The sequence below is a fragment of the Patiria miniata genome, unplaced genomic scaffold, assembly GCF_015706575.1.
Source record: "Patiria miniata isolate m_02_andy unplaced genomic scaffold, ASM1570657v1 HiC_scaffold_9, whole genome shotgun sequence".
NCBI classification, from domain to species: domain Eukaryota; kingdom Metazoa; phylum Echinodermata; class Asteroidea; order Valvatida; family Asterinidae; genus Patiria; species Patiria miniata.
In genome coordinates, this window is record NW_024037076.1 from 17760482 (window position 1) to 17779798 (window position 19317).

General features: G+C 41.5%; 3 long non-coding RNA genes across 3 annotated transcripts; all 3 read right to left on the reverse strand.

Annotated features, from left to right (window-relative positions):
* Positions 1-569: 569 nt before the first annotated feature.
* Positions 570-1951, reverse strand: LOC119720083. The gene is made up of 2 exons (XR_005270052.1): positions 1143-1951; positions 570-864 (listed from the first exon to the last, which is right to left on the reverse strand). It is a non-coding gene; the product is annotated as an uncharacterized LOC119720083 (long non-coding RNA).
* Positions 1952-7158: 5207 nt separating this feature from the next.
* Positions 7159-8001, reverse strand: LOC119720852. The gene is made up of 2 exons (XR_005270128.1): positions 7732-8001; positions 7159-7453 (listed from the first exon to the last, which is right to left on the reverse strand). It is a non-coding gene; the product is annotated as an uncharacterized LOC119720852 (long non-coding RNA).
* A 4713-nt stretch (positions 8002-12714) lies between these two features.
* On the reverse strand, positions 12715-17195 carry LOC119719954. The gene is made up of 3 exons (XR_005270025.1): positions 17105-17195; positions 14300-14413; positions 12715-13562 (listed from the first exon to the last, which is right to left on the reverse strand). It is a non-coding gene; the product is annotated as an uncharacterized LOC119719954 (long non-coding RNA).
* Positions 17196-19317: the final 2122 nt, after the last annotated feature.

The window sequence follows — 19317 nt, forward strand, 5'->3', positions numbered from 1 at the left end:
TTTTTAATTCATAAAACGAGCTTACTGACCCTTTTGTAGTTTATTTTGCAGGTTGCAGGTAGCCTATATAACATAATCTAATGCGTATGACAACTTATTATAGAATGTAAGCTTGCACTGCGAACTTCAAATTAATGCATAATAATTGATCGTTCATCTTTAGATAGATCTGTTTGAAAAGTAAAGTTCAGATTTATCAACAACATAGTGTCTTGTAGATCATTGCTGGTATCTTACTGATATACCGCATCTGTGCAATATATCATTGGCGTGGTAGGTGTCTTGGGGTATGGTCTTATCATCAAGGTTATCTTGCGAGTCCCCTTCATGCACACATCATTCATAGCGATTATCTGCCATCAAGCAATCATCGACTTTCTGGGCTCGCTGCTGCTGCTTCTGCAGCGGAACATCCCTGTCACTGTGTGTAAGCGTGACACCGAAAAATTGACGAGGTGACACTAGTAGGATGCTTTCCCCTTCATTTTATTACTCAGCCCATAAATAGGCAGGTGAAACTGAAAATAAATTACAAGTAAATACATTTAATTACATAAAAGAAATAAGGACAATTACACACCAAAGTACAATATTTAAACACAGTGACAATTAAACAATATGTTCACAATAAATGAAAGTTAATTAGAGCACAGTGTTTAGAGTTTCACAGGTTGAGATAGATACAGCATCTTCATAAAGTTTACAGTTAGCCTATAACTTAGCAATTAGATTTGAATATAACTCACAAATCGTATGCGGGGCCAACACCCGTCGCTACACACAATGGATGGGTATCAGGAATGTATGTAATGTAGTTTACTGGAGTATACAGGGGTTTTCTGGGTTCACAGCGGCATTCTGGTGCTGTAAATACAAGCATAAATTAACAGATAAACAGCACTAAACACTACGTTCAATCAATATCGTAACTGGTAAACCAAAAACCATGCGTGCACAAGCACACGTACATGTACATTTTAGTGCCTACATGAATGACCTTTTGCAACTAAATACACCAATATAAAGTCAAGTAAGCCAGAATTCACAGATAAACACTCACAAAATAGGATAATGTCACAATGTGAAATGTCCCAAATTACATAAATATAAATTAAAGTACAGAAAATAAGAACGAAACTTACAGTCTTCACAGCTTTCGGCGACGTGACGAAGACTGAAGCGTATTGGAAATTCCCACGCTTAAATAGCCATACTACACGTGATAAGCGTATTCTGCCATGCCATTGGTGGAGCAATGCCATGTGACACGACATTCCATGCAAATTAGGCAAAGATGAATAATAATATATTAAGACGACAAAAGAACACATGGAAGACATACTATTCAAATTAAGTCAATCTGAATTGTAAATTAAGCCACATAAAAGAACCAGACGATGAACGTTCCATTCAAATTACATTGGTTAACTTATCAATAAGAAAAAAAACTTATCAGCGACGATAACACTCCCCCCTTGAATGACATTCAACCAAGACATACAATTATATTATACATCATAACCACAAGTGTCTATACAATCATAAATTACCATTATCCACTATAACCACGAGACTTATACAATCATTAATCTTATACAATATAACCGCAGAAATTAATACAATTATAATAGTCTTACACAGTATGATCGCCGATTCAAAATCACTATCACCGTCCAACATGTAACTTGACATTTCACCACTCTACGCAAATCGACATTAACCACTCATGAGGGGGCAGCAATTCATGCAACATCAAACTATAAATTAAACTTATCACTTTAATGGAATTACAAAAATAGTCATCAGGAAATACATGTAATCTTGCAATATTATTTGCAGAAGTCTAGTGGGTTGTCTTTACAATACTTGTACATTTATATACAGCGAGCAAATGCATAAAAATATGTTCTCATCTTCAATCTTAATCTGGTGTACATGTACATTAAATATTATCAATTGACGAATTCTATTCATGGAATGACGAATCTATAATTCAAGAGGAACCCGACCCTTCTAATAAAATCACTTTGGTGATGGGACGTACAAGTTCTGTAGCTCGAGTCATCAATTTTACTGACCTAACCAGACCATCTCGACCATAGTTTACATCCTTAACAAGGGCGAGAGGCCACAGGTTCCTAGGGGTCATTTCCTCTGAAACCAGCACTAGGTCACCAACAGCAATGTTATTAGCTGGATTCACCCATTTAGTTCGTCTCTGTAATTCTGGCAAATAAAACTTAAGCCACTTTCGCCAAAATTGATTAGCCAAATGCTGAACATGTCTCCAACGACTACGCAAATGCTCATGACTAAACCTACCAGGCGGATAACTGGAACTGTTTCTCAAGAGCAATAAGTGATTAGGTGTTATAACCGCAGGGTCACTGGGATCATCATTCACCTTGGTCAACGGTCGCCCATTAACAATGGCCTCCACTTCACAAAATACAGTACCCAAAATTTCATCAGTTAATCTAACTGTTCTGGGAAGTACAGCCACCATGACTCTCTTTACTACACCAATCAAACGTTCCCAAACTCCCCCCATGTGGGAAGCTTTGGGTGGATTAAAACGCCATACAATACTTTGTTTAACAGCATAAGCATTGATAATCTTTTGTGACACCTCCTTCATGCTTCTTTTCAATTCGGCTCGACCACCAACAAAATTAGTACCATTATCTGAGTAAATGATCTCTGGGTGGCCCCGACGGGCTATAAAACGCCTAAGACCATTCAGGAACGACTCTGTATCTAAGGCATCTAGTTTCTCAATGTGGATAGCTCTAGTGCAAAAGCATGTAAATAAACAACCATAGCGTTTGATCTCAGATCTCCCATACTTGACATAAAATGGTCCAAACACATCAATACCAATATATGAAAATGGTGGTTTACCGGCGTCTACACGTTCTTTGGGCAAATCAGCCATGAGCTGCTGACATGGTTTAGAATAGAGACGCTTACATGTTACACAGGCCTTAATAACCAAGAGGAAGAATGATGCATTAACTGATCAATAGGATCATTCTCTACAACTCGGTTTAACTGGCATGCATAACCCTTATCTACAACATCAAGAGATTCCGTGGTAACGGCGCCGAAAGCTGCAATTGAAGTCTTACGGACTTCTGGATCCTCATTCATCAAATCTACTGGTTTTCTATCACCCATATCCCAATCATGTTTGTACTTGTGCAGAATGTCTGGACCATGGAACCATTTGTCATCTGACTTCAAGCACGACTGTGGTCTCGTCACAAGATCAGCTGGATTAGACTTGCTGTCAATATGATGCCACTGATTTGAATCGGTCAACTCTCTGATGAGACCAACTCTATTACCAACAAAAATGTGAAACCTCCTACTATCATTACTGATGTATTTCAACACAATTTCAGAATCTGTCCAGAAATTTGAACAAGTGATGTCTAAATCTAACTCACGTCTCAACAATGCATCAACTTTAACTGCTACAACTGCGGCTTGCAATTCCAAGCGTGGTATGGTACACTGCTTCAACGGTGTAACTTTATTCTTGCTAATGATCAACTGGACATGCACCATTCCATGTTTGTTAACACACCTGATGTAACTACAACAACCATACGCTTTGGAGCTGGCATCTGAAATATGATGGAGCTCAATAAAGGCATCATCAAATTCACGTGGTTTGACACACCGAGGAATTTTCAGCTGCTTCATAGCATGACATGACTGCACCCAGGAATACCATGCATCTTCAAGCTGTGATGGAACTGCTTCATCCCAAGACAATTTATCAGCTGTAGCCTTTTGGAACAGAAGTTTACCGGCAAGTACAACAGGACCTAATAGACCGAGAGGGTCGAATATGGATGACACGGCACTCAACATTTTCCTTCTGGTGATAGGACTCTCCCTGTCACGCCCGACTTCGAAGAAGAACTCATCTGTAGATACCTTCCACTTTGTACCCAGAGTTCGACTTTCACACAAAGGACCAAAAGTACGAACTTCCTCGGCCACACAATCTTCAGACACTTCACTCAACAATTCCTCATCATTCACAACAAACTTTTTCAAACTGAATCCCCCCTTACGCAGGACCTTTGGAGTTTCCTTGATAACAGTCTTTGCATCAGTCTTCGAAGACACCGAGCTAAGACAGTCATCAACATAAAATGACTTATTCACAGTGTACCTAACCAAGGGATGAACATTTGGAGTATCAATAACTGTACGACTGAGAGCATAGGTCGAACTTGAGGCGCACCAAACACCCCCGAACAAGTGGGAAGTCATTCTGTAGTATTCCAAGAGACCATCACTGTACCACAAAAACCTAAGTGCATCTCTACCTCGGGGTGGTATTTTCACCTGGTTGTACATGGCTTCGATGTCGGCCTGAATCGATATGCTGTGCTGTCTAAAACGTCACAAAACTGGCAATAACTTGTTGATGAGATCAGGACCCTGTAGACAACGCTCGTTGAGGGACTTTCCCTTGAATTTACAAGCACAATCGTAAACAACTCTGAGCTTGTCGGGCTTCTTGTCGGTTACCACTGCATGATGTGGAAGATACCAAATCCTCTCACCTGTCATGATCTCATCTGGGGGAACTCTCTCGGCATAACCCTTATGCAGTAGCTTGTTGATCTCTGCTTTGTACTTAGGATACAGACCACCCTCAACCAACCGCTTGTCTAGTGAATCTAACCTGGACTTGGCCACGACGAAGTTGTTCGGCAAGGACTCCTCTCTGTCTCTCCAGGGTATGGGGAGTTCGTAGTGCCCATCAATCTTCCGATGTTCCCGGTCCCACAGCTTGATCACAGACCTATCTTCCTGCGACCACGAAGAACACTCCAAGCCCTCATTTTCTATCTTCCACAACTTAGAGACATCATCAATGGGTAGACAAGACACAAAATTAGACACTACCTTACGACTGACTCTGCCAACTGGTGACCGACCATTCACACACCATCCAAACAATGTACGGACTGCAAAAGGTTGCTCGGGACTGCCGCGTCGCACCTCCAATGGTACAAGAGCTTCTGCATTATCCTGACCAATAAGTAAATCAACAATCACACCATCATGTTCATAAGCAGGCATTGGACTGATGTCACTGAAATGAGTAAAAAGTGCAATGTTCACAGATGCACTTTTCACAGGTATGTTATCAACTACACAAACATTATCCATCTGTAAAATCTCCCCTGTTTCTGAACTAAGTGACAAATCAACAACTTTAGACTGATGAACACCTGACTTGTTCAATGTACTAAGCTGAAACTGTGAAGGTCTCCCTTGCAATCCCAATCTTTTCTACCAATAAAGCGAATACCCTGCATGAACTGTTAACCATCACTTGAACAATAGGCATGTAGGTTTCCTTATCAGTAAATGAGCTTACATTAGACACCTTAGATTCAACTGGGGCATTGACAGGACAGTGAATGTACATTGTATGTTTTCTACCGCAACCTTGTACACCACAAACTGATCGTTTACCACAATTCTCAGTACTGTGAGAAGCGAGGAGGCAATTATGACAAAGATTATTGACAATTACAATATTTAACCTATCCTTGGGATTCATCGCTTTAAACTTATCACAATGCCACAAACGATGGGATTGGCTACACAATACGCAAGGTGGTTCAGGTTTAGCATATGACTTGGTGATTGAATGCTGACCTGACCTACGACTATTTCCTGACTGAGACTGAGTTGACACAGACGAATTAAGTGAGACTCCCTGACCAGTATTTTTGTTCCTATCAAAACGTTTGGGATGCATGTTACCGTAGACCGGATCATTAACTTCACGTGCAATATTATCTACGAATTCAACCAGGTCTCTAAATCCAGGATAATGCTCCGTAACCTTAACTGACTTCAAGGCGGACTTTTTCCACTTCATCTGAACATAGCTGGGTAATCTGCCTACTATCTCAAGGATGACGGACTGTGATTTAACCTCGTTCAGAGTATTTAATGACCAAGTGTGAGCAAAGCAGTTTTCAAGTCATCTGCTAACTGTTGTATTTCTTGCGGGGACCGTAATTGTTTACCGGATTTAAGTTCCTTAACCAAACGTTCAGTTACAAGATGTTTATTTCCGAACCGACTATCTAAGATAGAACGTGCTTGGGAATAGCCGCTGGATCCCCCAACTAACTGACAACCCCTAATAGCTTCCTTAGCAGAACCAGATGTATACTGCATGAGCCTAGCTAATTTGAGATCACTATCCTCACATACTCTATCAACATTGACTTCAAATGCTCTAAGGAATTGATGGTAATGCAAAGGATTGCCATCAAATACTTGCAGCTCAACCTTAGGTAAATTTAACAAACCCAAGAATTCTTCCCGAGATAAATCCCCATATGTACCTGATTTGTGTGTACTTGAAGCATTATCATGATCAACTTCAACCTTTATATCCTTAGAAATACCCTTAGTCGAGTGAAGGACGGATATGTATACGTCCTGTTCCTTATAAAAATAAGTTTCACTAGCATCTACATCATCATCATCAACAAGCAATGAATGATATTCATTATGGACAGCCGTAAATTCCTTAAACAGATCTTTAAGTTTTGCAACATAATCATCAATGACACTTAAATCATCTTCAGCTAGACACTGTCTTATCTTATTGACTTGCTTGGTCACGGCTCTCTTAGCAGAAGTCCTAGTTGTCTTGAGCTGTGCCACCGTCGACATGATGCGAAGGTCTCCTCAACTTCCTGTGGGATGACTAGACGAGAACGGCAGGACGAGATGTCAGTGACGGCGGTAGGCTGAGCAGTGTAGACTACGATGCGCTGTCCGGTAGAAAGAAGCGATGACCAACCCAAGCTCGGAGGCGACGACAACGAAGATAAGCAGATGTGATGCTGGAGTGATGGTAGTTCGCACTGGAAATGACGATAGTTCGCACTGGGACGACGGTAGTTCTCACTGGGATGACGGTAGTTCTCACTGGGATGACGATTTTTTCACTGTCACTGTGTGTAAGCGTGACACCGAAAAAGTGACGAGGTGACACTAGTAGGATGCTTTCCCCTTCATTTTATTACTCAGCCCATAAATAGGCAGGTGAAACTGAAAATAAATTACAAGTAAATACATTTAATTACATAAAAGAAATAAGGACAATTACACACCAAAGTACAATATTTAAACACAGTGACAATTAAACAATATGTTCACAATAAATGAAAGTTAATTAGAGCACAGTGTTTAGAGTTTCACAGGTTGAGATAGATACAGCATCTTCATAAAGTTTACAGTTAGCCTATAACTTAGCAATTAGATTTGAATATAACTCACAAATCGTATGCGGGGCCAACACCCGTCGCTACACACAATGGATGGGTATCAGGAATGTATGTACTGTAGTTTACTGGAGTATACAGGGGTTTTCTGGGTTCACAGCGGCATTCTGGTGCTGTAAATACAAGCATAAATTAACAGATAAACAGCACTAAACACTACGTTCAATCAATATCGTAACTGGTAAACCAAAAACCATGCGTGCACAAGCACACGTACATGTACATTTTAGTGCCTACATGAATGACCTTTTGCAACTAAATACACCAATATAAAGTCAAGTAAGCCAGAATTCACAGATAAACACTCACAAAATAGGATAATGTCACAATGTGAAATGTCCCAAATTACATAAATATAAATTAAAGTACAGAAAATAAGAACGAAACTTACAGTCTTCACAGCTTTCGGCGACGTGACGAAGACTGAAGCGTATTGGAAATTCCCACGCTTAAATAGCCATACTACACGTGATAAGCGTATTCTGCCATGCCATTGGTGGAGCAATGCCATGTGACACGACATTCCATGCAAATTAGGCAAAGATGAATAATAATATATTAAGACGACAAAAGAACACATGGAAGACATACTATTCAAATTAAGTCAATCTGAATTGTAAATTAAGCCACATAAAAGAACCAGACGATGAACGTTCCATTCAAATTACACTGGTTAACTTATCAATAAGAAAAAAACTTATCAGCGACGATAACAATCCCCGTCCCCGCCCAGGTACCACAGACGTTCGGCGGTGAGCTGCTGTGCCGTGTGTGGATCGGGGATGTCACCCTCTTTCTGCTCTTCGTCGCGTCCACCTACAACCTCCTCGCCTTGACTCTGGGCAGGTACATCAAAATCGTTAAACCCCTCCGCTTTCGGCTGATTCATTCCCGCAAGGGAGTAGCAGCAACGATAGCAATCATGTAGCTGCTTGTCACGTTCATCAAATCCTACTCGTTCTTCCTTTACAGCGTCGTCGACGGCCATACGTGTGTCTTCCGAAACTTCCAATCCTCCAAGGTAATGGGCCCGCTTATATCTGCTTCCAGTTCTTCCTTCCGACCGTGATTTTGCTCTTCTGTTACATACGCATCGCAAGGACGCTGAAGCGTCAAACAAAACCCATGTCCCTGAAAACTACCATCGTTGACCAGGACCATATAACGACATCAGAGGTGGGTCGGGCGGAGCAGATGCATAAGCAGCATCAGCTTCTCAGGGTAAGAAGGGACATGTTCGAAAGTCTGGTCATTGTCTTTGTGACATTCATTGTCTGTTGGACTCCCAGCCAGGTCACCTACTTCATGTTCAACATTGGTTGGATCGATTTGGAAGACAAGGGACCTGTTAATGTCATCGGAACCAAAATGACAGCCTGCAACTGTTGCCTCAACCCGATCATCTATTGTTTTAAGTACAAGCTTTTCCGCCGGACGATCTGTACGATGATTGCCGTCCAGGTAACGAACAGTATGATTGTCTTATCCAGACAGCAGTCACTAACACGACCCAGAACTACAACATGCAAGAGTTCAAAATGACAGTCAACGGGTAAATAAAAACAAGATTCGAAATGGGTTATGGGTAATGACCATCGCGCTACTGCACTTTGGCCAAGAGTGAAATATCACTTTATTCAAATGTAAATTTACTCCACCAGACTGAATTGAGGGACAAGACGATTGAGAGAGTTATTCATTCAATCGAAGCATTGACTAAAATGAACTATTTTAATTAATTAAAATGTTTAATGGTGTGCACTCTGAGTTGTCTAGCTCCAGTTTCACTATTTAGAACCGTGTTGGTTTCTCTTTCAATTCCCATTTTTTTTCTGGCAGTATGAAAGTTGGAAAAACATGAACAATATTGGAAGACGGTAGTGTTTTGAATCTAGTGTACATTTTAGAATAAATTATATGTAATTGTATGAGGTTTTCGGCATGTTTTTCAGAATGGACTCCAATGGTAAAAATTTAATAGGTATTAAAGAATATGTGGTCTATTTGTTTTTCAGTCGCAGACATTTTTTATCTTTAAAGCAGGATTGGCTAGAACAAGTACCGGATTTGAGGTGCTGCTATGCTGTCATTCGTTTCTTTCCTCTCTTAAAATACAACACATTTTTGCATTTCGTCAGGGAGGGGGGGGGGGGTCCCTGTCCCTTGTGCAACATAGGAGAGAGCTACCCTATCCGTCAGAGGCGTGGCATTTGTTTCACTCCCTTCAATTGACGAGCTGTTACAAACATCAAGATGCTTTCAAAAATAATTCACCCATTCCTATTGGTCGAGAGCCCGTCACATGGCCGGTTTCAAACGGTTGATGAAGACCGTCATGCTGGTCTGAATCAATTTTCCAGTTTCACATTGTAACAAGGTCGGGTTTCAGAACTTACTTTTACCCGACAGGTTCCTTACTCCATGTACTCCAGCATTCATTTCATAACTTTTGTAACTTCGTGTTTGTGTCATTTTACATGTGAGCAGCCATTGCGATCATGTTTTTTGCCTAGCGCCCTCTCGCGGCCAACTAAACTTTTTTTTACAGCGCGCGCTTCTAGAATTTTGCTCAACTATGCGATGGGCGTAGCGAGCATGCGAGTTTTGCATTCCACCGCGCTTTGTTTAAGAGGAATAACTGACATTCCGGGCGTTTTCGTATGGTTTTCTTGTAGGGCTAGATCCAAAATATTGTTGATTCCGTTCCAACTCTGCTTTGGGTTGAAATCTATCTGCCTGGTTCTGCTCCTGCTTTGCGACCAGCATTTACAGCGAGCATTGCACTCTCCACTTTTTCTGCAAGTTTTGGGTGCGGCTCCCCGATAGCAGCAACATAATTTTATATCCGGCGTTGCCGGCATTGCATTTTGCAATATTTTTTGCTGCTTCGACATCATTTTTAACACCGAGCACGGAGAAGACATGAACGTAGATCATCCCAAGTAGTGAGTAAATCCCATGTGTGTTATTTAACTCTTTTATGCCTGAAGCTGTTTATGCCTGAATCTTTTTTATGTAAAAGTCATTTTTATGCAACATTCTGTTCACTGACTGATGTATTTATAAAAAAGTTTTCTTTGATTTACAAATAAGGAAACCAGTTTTTCCCAAATTTCTTTGAATTAAATATCGTTACTAATGTATTTGGATCTGGAAGTTATTCCCATAATTCATTAGACATTTATTGTTTTTATGCATTTCAGATATCCTTGGAGCGACTTCATTAGCCTATTTCCCTATTTGACTGTCGTTTTTATATACCCAACAAAATTCTGTTTTTATATACTCACCAAAGTTTCCAATATAATTTTTTTTGTAAATACTGTACCTGATCATTTGTATATATTTTGTCTCTGCTTGTACTATAAATAAAACATTTCATATTATTGAGACAACAGAAAACTTCGCTCTATCCAAATCATTTTTATAGTGGAACCACTCGGTTGAAAGGAGAGTGCCACATTTTAAACTAATCAATTCCACTCTCCCCGGTTACACTTGGCGTAGTCGGCAGGATAGCTTTGCTATCCACTTTATTTTGGATTGGGGAGCGAAATTAGATAAATCAAATCAGGGCTAAACGGCAATCAAATATAAAGGGAAGTCGCCTGGCACTGATGAGACCGGGAGCTCTGTGGCGTCGTTCTGCTCATGACGATTGGGTGTCCAGGCTAAGCTCGGCATCGGCATGGTAGGCCCAGCGGAAGATCCCTTATGAAAATTCCCCCCAGTCACCACAGTGTGGAACTTCTGTGTGAACACAGTGTGTTCACATAGTGTCCATACGGTGTATACACTGTATGGTCACACTGTGATCACACTGTGTTCTCTGTGTGTGACACTGTGAATTTGGAACAAATTCATAGTGTCATGACTGTGTGAACACAGTGTGTTCACATAGTGTACATATGGTGTATACCACTCAGTGGTCACACTGTGATCACACTGTGTTCTCTGAGTGCGACACTGTGAATTTGGAACAAATAGAGATCACAGTGTTCACAATGTGTGCACACTATGTAAACATATAGAGTTCATAGTGTTCACACTGTGTGCACACTATGTGAACATATAGAGATCACAGTGTCCACACTGTGTGACAATTTAGAGATCACAGTGGCTGCACAGTGTGACCATATAGTGATCACAGCGTCCGCACAGTGTGACCATATAGAGATCACAGTGTACACACAGTGTGACCATATAGTGATCACAGTGTCTGCACAGTGTGACCATATAGTCATCACAGTGTCCACACAGTGACCATATAGTGATCACAGTGTCCACAGAGTGACCATATAGTGATCACAGTGTCCGCACAGTGTGACCATATAGAGATCATAGTGTCCACACAGAGTGACCATATAGTGATCACAGTGTACACACAGTGTGACCATATAGTGATCACAGTGTCCGCACAGTGTGACCATATAGTGTTCACAGTGTCCGCACAGTGTGACCATATAGTGATCACAGTGTCCACACAGTGTGACCATATAGTGATCACAGTGTCCGCACAGTGTGACCATATAGTAATCATAGTGTCCCCACAGGGTGACCATGTAGTTATCACAGTGTCCACACAGTGTGACCATATAGTGATCACAGTGTGCGCACAGTGTGACCATATAGTGATCACAGTGTCCACACAGTGTGACCATATAGTAATCATAGTGTCCGCACAGTGTGACCATATAGAGATCACAGTGTCCACACAGTGTGACCATAGAGTGATCACAGTGTGCGCAGTGTGACCATATAGTGATCACAGTGTCCACACAGTGTGACCATATAGTGATCACAGTGTCCCCACAGTGTGATCATATAGTGATCACAGTGTCCACACAGTGTGACCATATAGTGATCACAGTGTCCACACAGTGTGACCATATAGAGATCACAGTGTCCACACAGTGTGACCATATATTGATCACAGTGTCCACACAGTGTGACCATATAGTGATCACAGTGTGCGCACAGTGTGACCATATAGTGATCACAGTGTCCACACAGTGTGACCATATAGAGATCACAGTGTCCACACAGTGTGACCATATAGGGATCACAGTGTCCACACAGTGTGACCATATAGTGATCACAGTGTGCGCACAGTGTGACCATATAGTGATCACAGTGTCCGCACAGGGTGACCATATAGTGATCACAGTGTCCACACAGTGTGACCATATAGTGTTCACAGTGTGACCATATAGTGATCACAGTGTCCACACAGTGTGACCATATAGTGATCACAGTGTGCGCACAGTGTGACCATATAGTGATCACAGTGTCCGCACAGGGTGACCATAATAGAGATCACAATTAAATACAGTTCACAACAGAAAGTTTCCATTATGCATGTTTTAAAGAAATATTTATTGCGTAAAATTTTGAACTTGGTTTAAATACATGTATAAATAATTGTAACGAACCATAAGGTACAGTGAATACTAACAGCACACGATAGACTATAAACCACAGTTGGTTGTACCCAGCACAAAGACTCTGCAATAAAATGACTGAACCGTGCGAATATCCGAACTGTTTCTGGGTTTTTCCCCCCAATTATTTTGGCTTTGTACAATAACTGACCTGAAAATCGCAAATGCAAAACCAACACCGACCCTACTGAAATGAACAACCTGACCCGACCCAAACTTGTTTTGGGGTTGCATTTGCAAAACATTAGTTTCGTTGCCATTAGTCATCGGTTTGGTGGCTGAGCGAGAATTAGGCACTCATGCATTAACAAACTTTGACTAAATCAAGATCAAGAAAATGTGTTCTCCGCTAAATAAAGCATTCACTGAACTAAAACTGTATGAGATTGATTTTAAGTTCCAATCTTTAGATTCGTAAGCACTTCTGTTGCTTCAAATGAAACATTTCAAACATGTAAAGGAAAATGGTCCATTCTACCTTAAAGACAGTAGTTGAGTTTCCATAACTTGAGAACTTTTCCCTGTTGAACACTTATAGAAAAATAACAGTCACCCTAGAAGAGAACATTGATCAATTATTCAGATACGTGTATTAAAATATTTGATACTGTTGTATTTTAAGTAATGACCGTACAACGGTAAGACTTAAGATGAAGGTGAATGGGTCCCAGGCGTGTCCCTCCATCACGTCTCCTTTCTGGCGCAAACTTGGCAGGAGATGCAACAAACAGCAACCAGCAACATCCATCACCTTGTCATTCTGAAGTTTCTTGGATACTCGCTATAAAAGACAAATCCAACATACTTATAATTTATTTTGTATTAATTCAAAACAATCCCCAGTCGGGGGCCTGGAAGAAGGTCGTAAGGGCAAGAAATGGGTCAAAGGTCAAATTCAGATGTTTCGGATAATCAATAGAGCTTGGGAATATGTGTCATTTGATATATATATTGTCTTGAGGAGCTACGTCATTTGAGGTAATTAACAGTAAACAAAGGATGGAAGGAGGATTTTTAATATTACTGCCCGGCAAAAGGATGTTTATGTAATACTGATGTACGCAAGGCCAATTTTGTTCCCGGCAAAAGGACGTAAGGATTTCACATGCAGCAGAAGCGCACGTTTCAGGAATGGGAAGTTCCCGGTAAAAAGACTTTAGCATTAACTTTGAAATGTCTTTACAAATAAGTAATATTTTGACCTAAAAATGTCCAAAATTATTCTAATTATCGACAAATGTCATCCTTCAAAATTTCAATTACAAGTGATTTTTAATCAAAAAATGGCAGCACAAAACTTTCAACTCGATTGCCGTGCCTGGCCTGCTAATGTCCTTTTCCTTTTCACACGAAACATAGGGGCAGATCCTGTGTGTGCCACAACAACAATTTATTTTACAGGCGAACATTACACCAGTATATTTTTTTTGAGGGGGTTCAGAATTTACATTAAAACCAGAACAATCTGCAAAAATGTTTAAATCTGACAGACTTAAATACATGTACATGTATATGTACCTGTTTTAATTGAAAAGACATATTTGTCCCGTCACCTGCTGTCTTCAGGTTCCACTCTGACTCTGGCCATCATTGATGAACTGTCTTCAACCACTTGGTCATGAGCCCATTGGTCTTGGATGAGAAAAAAATCTCTTATTCTCAAGATCAAACATGACAAGAAGGATGTAAACATGGTGGTACAAGTTTAAACAAATCCACAACAGATAAAGTTCAAGGCATCGGGAAAAAAAGATAAAGGCAGACTGTAAGCATGGGTAAACCAAACAAAACAAACGTAAACGCAAGTTGTTATAATATTATCAAAGTGGCTATCGTTACGACAGCTGTAACGCCATTTTCAAAAACTTCATGTATTATTTGTAATACTCCTGTTACGGCCCTGTAAAAACAATGCAAACGAATATCAGATTTACAGATGCCCAATATTCTTCAAGATCGGACGTTGAATGCTATTATGCAGAGAACCAGTCAGTTCTGTAACGATAGCACTTAGCAGTCATGCTAGTTGAAAGTCACGTCACAGCTGCCGTAACGATAGCCACAATGTAACTAATTATACTTCTACAGCAGTACTCAGAAATGTCCATAAGTTTGGGTCATGTTTGGATGTAGGGCTAGTCAGGATAGTGTCGAGGAAAAGTGAACATGTGCTTGCGTATAGCCCTGCCGCAACTGTTTTGCCACATACTGGACTCTAACATGTCTAAGCTTCCAGAATTAAAAAAAACAAGAACTTTAGTCTTTACTTACTATTAAACTTTAGGCACAATATAGTGCTACATGCAGTAGGCTACTTGCAGAGAAAATGACGAGAAATACATGTACATGTATGATGTACTATGTCCGGATACTCTCAGCATGGAGGAATAAAACCACCAAATTCACGACAGCTACATGTACATACTAGTATCTATATATATAAGAGAGAAGTTAACTCGCCCCCGAGACGATGTTTGCTCATGAAAGGATCCGAGACCGCGGGCTCACGCGGCGCCAAAATCGCTCCACGTCCGTGGAAAAATGCGGAGAGTGTCTTCCGCCGGGTCGGACGCTTCGGGTCGTCCTGATTTTCCCGTACGGACCGGCGATCCGTTTCGTCGATTTTTCGTGACTGCATTTTGCGCAGGAATTTGCCGTCGTATGCGCTTTCACGTTGACTGCCTGTCCGCCCCACGTGCTGGCTTTTCTGCGAGTCTAGACTGTGCGAGGTCAGCGAGGTCAACGTAGGGGTTCCGTTTACGTGTTCTACTCGGCCCTTCTGAAAAAGCGTTCACCAAATTGTGGATGGGGTGACCTTGGTAAAATATTTTTTCTCCATGGTGCGTGGCCACCAAGTGCCCCTATTCTTTCATATGCTTCGCTTGCCGCCCCTGCGCCGAGTGCAACGAATACTCAGAAGGACTACACATTAAGTATGCCTTGCGCGGTCTGACCAATCGAAAGTCTACACTGCGTAGTATTTCCGGGCTATGCAAAACTGTCGACGGCAACGCGTACTGCAGCCTGCTCCACACCCTGGAAACGAGGTTGGGTCTACGGTGCTCGCTATTTGAAGGGCAAGCATGTGACGTGATAGAGTGCTGCTGCTTCCATAATGTGTTTACAGCTCCATGCTTCAAGGCTGAGCGTTGTGAGTTCGCTGCCCGCCACGTATAATTCAGTGTCGTGTTATAATTTCGGGGGCCTGTTTTGGGTCAACGAAGGATCGCCGCGGTCTCGGATCCTTTCATGAGCAAACATCGTCTCGGAGGCCGAGTTAAACTCTCTCTTATATATAGATGGTTGAACCAACTTGAATAAAAGTTGCATCGCAGACAGTCTCGCAAATTGTAAGAAGTTCAAGTTTACGTTTGTTGAAGAGTCCAATACTGAAACTTAATTATGACCTTCCTCCATGATTCAGACCGTTTGTAATTTTTTGGTAACACTCAACATTTTCATTTTAAATGACACCTTCACGTTTTATTGCATTATGATTTATTGTCAAACTCTACAACCAGCCTTCGCCTGTGTACTACAGTAACCTTTTCACTACGTTTTCCAAATGCAACTGCCTCACAAAAAGCCAATTTAACAGACCAACGGCAACATTTACAGACAGTTGCCATGGTACATAATTATCATGTGCGTACATCGACGGGGGACAGGGGACCCCCCCCCCCCACACACACACACACACATTTTGAGGGGGGACATTGTTTGGTCTCCCCCCCCCCCCCCCCCACACACTTTTTCTTCCCCGAATAAAAATATTGTAGCCAAACAATAATCATTCTATTGCTCAGAATACATGTAGCTGATTCAATTACTCAAAACTCAAAACTTTCACAGATGATCTTTTGCTCAAATTGGTTTTAGTGATCAGAAATTGCCTCAGATCACACCACAGAAATTGCTATTCTTTAACTGCATGTCTCCCCAACTATATCCCCCATTTACATTTAACTCCCCACATTTTCATCCCCAACACTACGCCCTACCCGATCTATGATCGGGTAAACCAGCTTGTTACTACTATACGCGATGGTTATCGCACTGTACCCAGACTCCACAGCATTTCAAATGACACGAACCCTTTCGAGGCACCCGTCTGTTGAGTATGTTGCATACATGTATAGCCTACTGCGTGCGTGATTCTGTGTGTGTACATGTACAGTACGTGTACGTACATGTGTCAATATTTTGTCTATCGTTTAGCGGAGAAATCGAATGAAATTAATCAGAAAAATGCTGCGAATTAAATCCAGGTTTGTCTAAGACACATCATAACAATAACAACGAAGTTTCATGGCAAAATCTTACCTGATATTTCAGTAAAACGACGGCGATTGCACGTTGCTGGAACACACATGACACATGCAGCAGTACTGTTATGGCGGTTGGCGAAGCAAGGTCAACGGTCGTCAGGCCTGGCGCGCGATTGTAAATTCAAAGAGCGTACTCTGATTGGCCAGCGCGTTACAACCTAGGATGCTGTTGCAAATTACGCGTCATATGATTGGTTAGCGTCACTGTTTTGGCATGCATGCACACAAACTCGCGGCTTTTGATAGATGTTTCTGTAAAAAGGCAACAAGTTATTATTTTTCCTGACACGATGTTTGCACTTCGAAATATAACATGTATGTATGTCGATACAACATTCCACAACTGACAAAAATTAACCGTGAGGGTTACGCAATTTCATGATGCATTAAAAACAAAGAATGTTTTTAAATAAATATAAACATTTTTCAAAAAAATATCGAAAGCGGATTCTGGTGCGACAGCAGCAATTCTCAACATAGAATTTTGTTTCAATGTAATTTAAAGTCACGGCGAGTCCACCGTGTGTTCGCACAGTGGCGGTTTACAATGTGAAAATGTCACAGTGTTTTCACAGTGTTCTCAGTGGACCAGCACTGTGAAATTATACACGGTGAGTTCACAGTGTTATCACACAGTGACGGTTCACAGTCTGAACCTGTCACAGTGTGTTCACAGTGTGCTCTAAATGTGGACCAACACTGTGACAAAATCACAAAGAGTCTACAGTGTGTTCACACAGTGGCCGTTCACAGTGTGAACCTGTCACAGTGTGTGGACCAATTATGTTCAAATCACACATCATTCACACAGTTTTCATAGTCAGGGAGTGGTCACAATGTGAAATGGTCACCGTGTGAACACAGTGTGATCTCGCCTGTTTTCTGTGTAACTATGTTCAAATCACACACCATTCACACAGTTCTCATAGTCTGGAAATGGTCACCGTGTGAACACAGTGTGATCTCATTGTGTTTTCTATTTGGACCAACTATGTTCAAATCACACATCATTCACACAGTTTTCATAGTCTGGAAATGGTCACAATGTGAAATGGTCACCATGTGAACACAGTGTGATCTCAGTGTGTTTTTTGTGTGGACCAACTATGTTCAAATCACACACCATTCACACAGTTCTCATAGTCTGGAAATGGTCACAATGTGAAATGGTCACCGTGTGAACACAGTGTGATCTCAGTGTGTTTTCTATGTGGACCAACTATGTTCAAATCACACATCATTCACACAGTTTTCATAGTCTGGGAGATGTCACAATGTGAAATGGTCACCGTGTGAACACAGTGTGATCTCGCTGTGTTTTCTGTGTGGTCAAATACTCCACGATTTCACAGTGTGTTCACAGAGTGGCAATTCACACTGTGGAATGACCACAGTGTGTTCACAGTGTGTTCTCGGTGTGAACAGACACTGTGGACAATCTACGGTGATTTCACAGTGTGTTCAAAGAGTGACAATTCACACTGTGGATTGACCACACTGTGTTCACAGTGTGTTCTCGGTGTGAACAGACACTGTGGACAATCCACGGTGAATTCACAGTGTGTTCACAGAGTGGCAATTCACACTGTGGAATGACCACAGTGTGTTCACAGTGTGTTCTCGGTGTGAACAGACACTGTGGACAATCTACGGTGATTTCACAGTGTGTTCAAAGAGTGACAATTCACACTGTGGAATGACCACACTGTGTTCACAGTGTGTTCTCGGTGTGAACAGACTCTGTGGCCAATCCACGGTGATTTCACAGTGTGTTCAAAGAGTGGCAATTCACACTGTGGAATGACCACACTGTGTTCACAGTGTGTTCTCGGTGTGAACAGACACTGTGGACAATCCACGGTGATTTCACAGTGTGTTCAAAGAGTGACAATTCACACTGTGGAATGACCACACTGTGTTCACAGTGTGTTCTCGGTGTGAACAGACACTGTGGACAATCCACGGTGAATTCACAGTGTGTTCACAGAGTGGCAATTCACACTGTGGAATGACCACAGTGTGTTCACAGTGTGTTCTCGGTGTGAACAGACACTGTGGACAATCCACGGTGATTTCACAGTGTGTTCACAGAGTGACAATTCACACTGTGGAATGACCACACTGTGTTCACAGTGTGTTCTCGGTGTGAACAGACACTGTGGCCAATCCACGGTGATTTCACAGTGTGTTCACTGTGTGGCAATTCAC